The sequence below is a fragment of the Eptesicus fuscus genome, chromosome 2 (genome assembly GCF_027574615.1).
Source record: "Eptesicus fuscus isolate TK198812 chromosome 2, DD_ASM_mEF_20220401, whole genome shotgun sequence".
Taxonomy (NCBI): domain Eukaryota; kingdom Metazoa; phylum Chordata; class Mammalia; order Chiroptera; family Vespertilionidae; genus Eptesicus; species Eptesicus fuscus.
This window is the reverse complement of record NC_072474.1, coordinates 21,442,592-21,452,411: the sequence shown is the minus strand read 5'-3', so window position 1 is coordinate 21,452,411 and position 9,820 is coordinate 21,442,592. Positions and strand designations below refer to the sequence as shown.

Sequence of the window (9,820 nt, the reverse complement as noted above, 5' to 3'; positions counted from 1 at the left end):
TGAGGCGGCGTCCCCAGCATCCCGGGCCGGGCAGCCTGCGGGGGCGGCGGAGTTGCGAAAGTGAGTGAGTTTCCCAGGGTTTCGCCCGGAATGGGGTTCAGTGCAATCGGAGCCGGTGCTCAGCGCACTCCGGAGCCTTTATCTCCTTCCTGCCAGTGAACTCCGGCCAGGTCATCAGCCGCCCCCTCCTCTCTGGTTCCATCCTCCCCGCAAGCGCGTGTGCTCGTGTCTCCGCCAGTTTCTCCATACCTCAGGCTTTTACGGCTTCCCCGACTGTCCCCGTGGCCTTCTCCTTCCCCCCAGCTGTGGGCATTTCAGTCCGCCAGCTCTCCTGTGGTTCTGGACGATGTCCGTTCTGACCTCTAGTTGTATTTTTGAAATTGTTGTGCCCGGCTGCAGGTTAGGTGTTTAACCTATGCCGCCATCTTGGTTTCTCCTCTATATCACTTTAAATATTTAATGACTAGAGACCCAGTGCATAAGATTTGTGCACTCGGGGCCGGGGGTGGGGGGGCGTCCCTCAGCCCAGCCTGAGCCCTCTCGCAGTCTAGGAGCCTTTGGGGTATGTCCAATTAGTGGCTTAGGCTTGCTTCCCGCCAGGAGCAGCCCTAAGCTGGCAGTCAGACATCCTTAGCGCTGCTGCAGAGGTGGGAGAGACTCCCACCACTGCCACTGCGCTCACCAGCTGTGAGCCCAGCTTCTGGCTGAGCAGTGCTCCCCCTGTGGGAATGCACTGATCACCAGGGAGCAGCTCCTGCATTGAGCATCTGCCCTCTGCTAGTCAGTGCACATCATAGCGACCGATTGTTCCGCCTTTCGGTTGATTTACATATTAGCCTTTTACTATATAGGACAATTCCTTCTGTCCTAAGATGTTTCTATTGATAAATCAGCTGACAGCCTTATGAAAACTCTCTTCTCTCTTGTAGGCAATTAACTGCTTTTCTTTTGTTGCTTTTAAAAGTCTCTCTTTGTCTTTACCTTTGCTATTTTAATTATGATGTGTTTTGGTGTGGTTCTCTTTGGGTTCATCTTGTTTGGGACTTTGCACTTCTTGGATTTGTCTTTTTTCTTCATCAGGTTTAGGGAAGTTTGTTAGTCATTGTTTCTTCAAATAGTTTCTCTATTACTTACTCTCTCTCTTCTCCTTCTGGTACCCCTATGATGCAGATATTTTCACTCTTTATGTTGTTCTCAAAACCCCTTAAACGATCTTAATTCTTTTTTCCTTTTTGCTGCTCTATTGGGTGCTTTTTGCTTTTTGCTACCTTGTCTTTCAAATCTCTGGTTCAATCCTCTGCTTCATCAAATGTATTTTTTATTCTTTCTGGTGTACTGATATAATTGTGGTATTCTTTCTTTCTGACTGGCTCTTTTACATGGTTTCTGTCCTTTTTCATACTGTTCTTACTAAATTCCTTGACCATCCTTACATCCATTACTTTGAACTTTATATCTGATAAATTGCTTGCTTCCATTTCATTTTTCTCTTTTCCTAAATATTCCTCTTGTTCTTTCATTTGGAGTCTGTTTTTCTGTCTCCCTATTTTGGCTGCCTCTTTCTGTTTGTTTCTATTTATCAGATAGATCTGCTATGACTCCTGGTCTTCATGGGGTAGACTTATGTAATAGGTGTTCTTTGGGACCCAACTGTACAGTCTCCTGAGCTGGCTACTCTGGAAATGTACCTTGTGTGGGCTATGTGGGCACTCTTATTGTAATTGTGTCTTGCTTGTTCTTGGCCTGTTCATGCACGGGATCCCCCCTGAGGTGGCTGTGTATGAGGTCCAAACCTGAGCATGGTTTGTGAGCTGCTTTACAAGTGCAAAGCAATAATTTAAAAAAAAAGGATAAGAAAAGTAATAGACAGAAAAAAAGAAAAAGGAAATAAAAGTAGAATTCAACTCAGCAGAATTTAGTGCCTGATTTTATTTTTTTATTTTTTATTTTTATTTTTTTAAAGCCTACAGCACCCAGTATTCCCAGGTGGTCTCCCATCCAAGTCCTAACCAGGCCCAACACTGCTTAGCTTCCAAGATCAGATGAGATCGGGCGCGTTCAGGGTACTTTGGCCATAGACTGCAATCTCCTTTTAGATGTGCTTTTCGTGAAATTTGTTGGATTCTCCTCCAGTGTTACCTGAAGTTGACCACTTGGTGTGTTTAGGTCTCTTGGGAGGGACTCTCGTATAGGCCAATGTCTATGCCTGGCCCTCAGCAACCAGTTTGACACTACAAGTGATCCACACTTGTGGCTGCCTCTATGGTTTAACTGCACATGGGAAGAACCAAGCTGAGCTCCAAGGCCGCTTTTACCAGCACCGGGCCTGCAGGCTGGTCAGCAAATGTCCCAAGGCACTCTGGGATCTGCCTCTGTTTGCCTCCACCTTCCAGCTGAGTGTTAGGCTCAGTCACTGAAAGAACTTCTGGCAGAATCAGAAGGATGGGGGCTAATGGATTTCCCATGAGGGTCAGGTGCCAATCAGAAGGTGGTTCCCTGGCCCAAAGCCAAACAACTGAGTCCTAGCCTTTTCCCTGACTTCAGCAGTGTGGAGCCCCTAATAGTCATGCAGGCAGGTCCTGTGAAGCCCAGAGATTGGGTCTGCCAGAAGCTGGGAGGGTAGTTCAGTAGGATCTCCTGTGAGGGCAAGGCACCAGTCAGGTTCACAGGAAAGTGTGAGGTATGGCCCCATCCCAAAACCTGTCACTGAACCCCTATGAATTTGCCCAGACTTCTAAACTCAGCCTATTCCATTGACTCCTCAGCAGGGCTTAAGATCCATAGGGTGTGGCAAGAGGGATTCCAGAAGGTAGGATAATTACTTTCCCCCAGGCTGATGTAGCTCAAAGGGGAATGCTCTTCCCAAGAAAGATGGCTACTATAGTGTCAGAGAGTTACTCAGTACAGGGATCCTGGTGACTGTTTCCCAGCCTCCTCCCCAGAGCCTCAAACCCCAGACTCTCCTCAGGTGACTCTTGCCCTCCTGCCACTGGAGCTTAGGGTGAGTGACTGCAAAGGAAATTTTGTGAATTGACCCTTTAAGGGGGTGCCTGTGTCTCCAGACTCCATCTCTCCTTAGTGGACAGAAACCCTGCTTCTTTTTCCAGTTGGATGTTATGTGGGTGCCTCTTCCCATCTCTGGTGCTCTGAGCTGGGGAGTCCAGCCTGAGATTTAGACTCCATGCTTCTCAGGGGGAACCCCCCCCCCCCCCACAGCAGAACCTTAGCCACTGCCTGCGGGAAGGGGGCCAGCCCTTTTCTGGTCTCCACCCTTCCTACCAGTCTCAATGTGGCTTCTTCTGTAAATCCTTGGTTATAATATTCCTTTCAGTTTGTCCTTAGTTGGTTATTTAGAGTGATTGTTCTTTAATTTAGTTATATTCCCAGTTTGGTCCTGGGGGCGAGATGAGTGTAATATCTACCTACTCTGATGCCATCTTGAAAAACCTCTGGTTCTACTAGCTTTCTCACCATGAAGTTACACACGATGTGCACCAGTATCTCAGGTGTCTTCTCCCAGGCTCTACTGGTATTTTTATGAGTTTATCAAACCAGCATGCACTGCAGCACAATCTACTGACTCCAAGGCCAAAGTACATGCTCTCTGGAGACTTACTGCATCCCATGACCAAGGTGTTTAAAGCATACTTCACCCCACCTCCTCCATGATTGACTCAATTCTTGTCAGAAAATCCTGCACGAGTTCATTGCACCCATCATGAACTGGATCTCACTACATGCAGATAATTAATAGAAGCTCATTATTGAAATGAGTGAAATAACAATTACCTATCTATGCTCACTTTGGATAAAGCTCTATATGTTTTGTGGCTGCCCATTTACAAAGCAGATGTGCCCATCCAAAATCAATGTCACTTTTGTTGAAGCATAGATTAATTACAGATCATTCCTGATCTGTGCCAAGATACACCTTCTCTCATGCAACTGTACAAGCCCATTAAACTGGATGTAATTCAGACATGCAACATTTTAGGCATTGTCAGGATCCCTGGCTCAGGGAAATTATCCTGGTGGTGAGGACCTGTGTGATGCCCCACCCCTCACCCCTCTGAGATGAGGCATATGCAGAGGTCACATCACTGCTCTAGCCGGAGAATCCAGGAATCGTGCAGGATGTTTACTTGCTATGGGTTCAAAGTGACAACCAGCAGTATCTTCCAGATTTCATGTGAAAACACAAGATTTGAGACATTCCTGTCTAAGCCCACAGAATTGCTAAACTCTGATGCATAGGACATATGTTTCATTCCAACATTTGTGTTTTCCGTGGGGACCAGAATATCCATTGATTTATGAGCATCCCCATCCATTCTCCCACCTCACCTACAGATCAGTCAAATGTTCTGTGTAAATGTAGAAACTATAGCTAATCAGTAGGATGTTATTGTGTCATTACTTGTCAACCTTTATTTGCCAGTAAGGATTTGTGTGTTATAACTAACTTGTTTCTAACTAAAATAATTTTAATACATCTATATAGTAAGTTTATGAAAGACAATGTCCTATCATACCGATTACTCACATATTGAAATTTAACCTAATATATTATGGCAAAAGATATTCAGAAACAGTACACAGCTGCCCTCTTGTGTCACTTTCATATAATCCAATCTATTAGTGTTTAACCACCAGTGATTCCATTCGCTATGCATTTTTAAAGGTCACCATGTACCGTTACTTTTATACTTCTGGTATTAATATTCTAAATGGTAATTTACAAAGCACAAGATGAAAAAATATACCAGCTTTCTATATCAATTTAATCATAATTTATTGCATAAAGATCTAAATATTTAAAATATACCTATAATTTGCTCTGTCCAGATCCTTTCCTTATCCAAATACCCAAAAGTCTTAACACGCTTTTGTGTTATCTCATTATAGTCCATTAGTGCTCAATTAATATTTAATCTGTTCTTGTTGGGGGCATGGGTTTTCACTAATCCTTTGTTAATGACCATTCAATGGCCCCATAGAAGATAAAATGGAATCAAGTTGTCTTTTATAACAGTTGACAAGGGCATCCCCCACAGAGGACAACCATAGTCTCTGTTGCCATTTATTAAGCACCTACTATGAGCAAAGTACTGTGTTAAGGTTGTTATAAACAGAGTATAGAGAACATGCATAAAAGAGAAATCTTATCTCCCCTGAACAGATGAAGAAACCCAGGCACAGGACTTAGGTAATGCCTTCCAAGAATTTGGTGAAAATTCTTGGGTAATGGTGGTCTAGGTCTTCAGACTATAACTCTGCCAACCAAAACAAGCACTCTTTTGTTCAGCATCTCCCACCATAATAAGCTATCTCCATGAGTTCATGGCCAGCCAACCATTCAGTATCCTGGAAACAATCTGATTGAAGCGAGAAGATGCTTAGACAATGAACATAAGGTTATCATCAGTATTGACACAAATGGATGTTCTATTTCTTTACTAAGTTGCTGTGTTTGCTTATTAAGTACTATGTGGTTCTAGCTCTGTATAATATTTCTCTGTATCAAAGAGGGATAGATATAAAAAGTTGAAAACAAGCCATATTATTTTGGGGAAATTAAGAACTGAACTTCTGCACTGGTCAACACTGGTTGGTGGCTACACACAATACCAGGTAGAGAGATGACCAACCAGTTGTTCAGTCCCAGTCCCTCACCTCTTGGAAGCTTCTAGAACTTACAACAAAGAGATAGAAATACAATCTAATGCAGAAAATGTAAGCTGAAGTGTGACCATACACAGGTATGCATGGAGGTAGAACGGGGATATTCTAGAGAGGATTTGGAGGTGAAGAAAGGGTGAAGATTGTAAGTCAAGAATGAGCCTTAGCTCCATATTGTATTAATGTATAAACCCAGCTCTTCCAGTAGTGCAGGTGGTAGCTTCAGAGTGGGCATAAAATGATATTGATCCTGCTACTCTGACTGCAACTGCTGGAAGAGGACAGGTGCCTGTAGGTGGGATGTCTGGGCAAACATCCTGTAGAGTATAATTCAGCAACAGTGATTTAGAGCATGCGGCAGTGGATTTCTTGACTCAATATCACTGCCAAGGGTTGAAGTCAGAGGAGGAAAGACTCAGGGGAACAGCCAAGCTTCCTGAAGCAGCGAAGTGCAATGAGAAAACCGAGAATTAAAAATCGTAAATCATAGGCTCCTGTCCTATCTCTGTAACTAACTCGCTGTGTGACTTTGGGTCACTGGCTTCATTTCTATGGTCCCTAGTTTCTTCTTCTTTCAAATGTCTTCCTTGGGCACTTAGATAGTCCCTCCATTCTTCTTTTCTTTTAAATATATTTTATTGATTTTTTTACAGAGAGGAAGGGAGAGGGATAGAGAGTTAGAAACATCGGTGCCCGCAAACAAGGTATGCCCTTGACAGGAATCGAACCTAGGACCTTTCAGTCCGCAGGCTGACGCTCTATCCACTGAGCTAAACCCGTTAGGGCAGTCCTTCCATTCTTAAAGCTCTCTAAACTCAATCCCTTCCATGTTAGAGAGATCTCGCTGTGTATATCAGCCCACAAATACTGACTTTTTTCATTTGTGTTGGGTTGAACTTCATGCCACCCCCAAAATTTATAACCCCAGTACCTCAGAATCTGACTGTATTTGGAGATAGTCTCTTGAAAGAGGTAATTAAGTTAAAACAAGGTCACAAGGATGGCCCCTAATTCAACATCAACTGGTGTCATTTTAAGATAAGGAAATTGAGACATACTGGGAAGACAATGTGAAGATAGGAGGGAGATGGTCATCTACTAGCCGAGGAGAGAAGCCTCAGAAAAAACCAACCTTGCTCACACCTGGGTCTCGGATTTCTAGACACCAGGACTGTGAGAAAATAAATTCCTGTGGTTAGAGCCACCCAGTCTGTGGTACTTTGTTATGGTAGCCTGATTTTCTACTCACCCATCCTCTTTTGTACTCCATTTCTCTCTTCACTTTCCTTTCTATGTGTACTTCATCTCACCCAGCAGTCTTAAACACTAATGGGCACAGTCTCCAATACACCCTTCCAATTCTCTCTCTCTCTCTCTCTCTCTCTCTCTCTCTCTCTCTCTCTCTCTCTCTCCCTCCCTCTTTCTCTGTTTCGGTTACTATTAGGCTCTAACATGAAGCAATTGTATATGTAAAAATCATGGCATTAACATGCAGCAGACACACAGAGCAGTTCCTGTAACTAAAAGGTGTCCTCATGAAAATGAAAATTAAAACAAACAATGCCATTCAATGTCAGAAAGGGCTTGATGAAACAGATAAACTGTTGCTGGGAATATAAATCAGTAGAAACTTTCTGAAAGGTAATTTAGCTGTATACTAGTACATAGAAAGTTTAAAAAATTCATACCCAAATGCTGAATACCCCAAGGGGGCGGTGGTAAAGGAAAACCAGGAAATCAAGGTGGGGGAAATAAACTGCAAATAGCCAATACGCATGTTAAGAAAATGTTCAACCTCATTAGCAATGAGAAATGAAATATATAACAGAGAACAATCCACTAATGGTAGGTTTCTAAATTGATAAAACTTACTGAGTGACAAATTAACAATATTTATTAAAATCCTTAAAATTACTAGTACATGTTCTTTTTTGTTCCAGCAATTTCATTTTGAGGAATTTAAGGAAATAACAATATGAAAATATTTACTGCATCATTTTAAAAGGAAAATAATCTAAATGTTCAAAAAAGGTTAAATGAATAATTTATTAATATGATAAATATTTATTAAATTATGTAATGATAAAAGAATTTTCATTATGCAATGTTAAATGGGGAAAGGGTACATAAATCGTCTATTCCAATTTTTAAAAATATATGCATATGTATAAATTCCCTACAAGGATACACATCAACATCAAGAATTTCTGAGAGTTAGTTTATGTTATTTTTTTCTCTCTGTACTCTTCTGAATATTTCCAGTTAGAATGCATTATGTTTTAAAGTAGAGAATCAGCACATTCTTAAAAAAGAAAAAGAAAAACAGGAAACAGACAGGATGGGATAGAAAGGAAAGGAAGGAGAAAACAGCACTGCACACAATGGAAAGAGGTGATGTCATCGCATGTCACAAATTTATCTTACAGTCCAAGGCTGAACCCTGCTGGCATCACTAGTGAGGAACACATGAGGCGTCTTTTAAAAATGCTTGTTGAAAAAATGACACTGAAAAACAACCTGCGTAGAAGTCCCGAGGCAGTCTAACTACCCAAACGAAGGGTGGTTTCAGTGTAGAGCAGACAGCAGCTTAATTCACCCTTCTAAGTCTTTTCGGGAGAAGAAAGGGCTGGACGTGGGACAGAACGTAGTCTGACTTCCTATCAGCACTCTGAAGACACTGTTCTCCTTTTATCTTAAATTGCAGTTGCAGAACCTTAAAGGAAAGAGATACTGGCTTCCTGACTTGGGTGACATGAGAGTCTGGACACCATCAATACCTCTGCTACTCAAAGTGTCATTGCTATGCTTTGGGTGATCAAAGTCGGGCCACCGCCTGGCATCACTTTCCTCAGGGCTCACAGCTGGGCAGCAGAGCCGGTCCTGGGACATGAAAAGAACAAGAAAAGCAACTAGATATGTGCTCCTTCTCCTTCTCCCCTTTTACAGAGTGAGCGTCCATCAAGGAAACCAGCATGTGAATGGAGAGGCACAGTGGTAAGAGATGGAGAAGCTGGGGTTTTATCCGCCTTTCAAATTGCCTGCCATTTGATTTTGACTAATTTGCCAATTTTCTCGGGCCCTGGTCTTCTAATCTATAAAACAAGACAATCATGTCTTCCTGAAGCTGGAAGGTTAGACTAAAGGTCTCTGTCCCTTGAAAATGTGTGAGTGTAAGAGGAATGTGCATGGAAGATCAGACATATTGCTGTTCAAACCTGTCCACCTCAGAAATGTGAAGATGGCCCGCATTCAACAGAACGCAGAATCTCTATTCATCTCCACTCCCTTCAGATTAGCAAAAATGTCTCAGACTTTCAAAAATATCCATATAAAGGTGGGGGCATCACATAACCCTAAATTCAAAGAAAGTATCCCAACTTGCACTCTCATGAAGTCAATGTTCGGCATTTTCCAGGTGCGTTCAGAACCTAGCTTTCCAATAAAAGGGCTAAACTACACAGCTGAGTGCAGCATTGTCTCGTGGACATCGCTATAGCACAAAGACATGAAAAGATAAACAAGGCCAACACAGAGAGATTCAGCTTCCCAATACTGAAATAATTTTGAAAGATCCATTTCCACTTGAGTTTGTCATCCAAGTGAGACATTGGGAATTTTGTGTCTGCCCTTGATTCAACTCCTTCTTTCCCTTTCCTGCAGTGACGCCACTGCTCTGCAGGTCACCTGACAAGGTGGTCTTTGGGATTAGGACTTCTTTCTGCTGATAACTCCCCGTCCACCCCAATCGATCATAATCTAACCCTTCGATCTGTGCATAAATATAATTAAATTAAATCTGACAAATTCTATAACCCCCATGCTTTTCAAGGGTCAACCATAAAAAATGTGATACTATGGTTGGATCATCAGCACTACCCTTTTTCTAAAAAAAGCAACACAATAAAAATTATAGTGATCACGTTCTAAGCAGGCATATACTAGTAAAAAGGTTCGGAAATCACTTTTTGTGGCATCATCTTGAAAGTCAACCAAAGGACTTGTATGCATGCATATAAGCATAATCAATGGACACAGACACCAGGGGGATGAGGGCATGAGCAGGGGTGGGGGGTGGGGGGGCAATGGGGGAATAAGGACACATATGTAATACAGAAAGAAAGAAAAGAAGGAAAGAAAGAAA

At 42.4% G+C, this 9,820-nt stretch overlaps 1 pseudogene; it reads right to left on the bottom strand.

Annotated features, from left to right (window-relative positions):
• Window positions 1-1,961: 1,961 nt before the first annotated feature.
• Window positions 1,962-2,080, bottom strand: LOC114234225 (5S ribosomal RNA; annotated as a pseudogene).
• Between the last annotated feature and the right edge of the window lie 7,740 nt (window positions 2,081-9,820).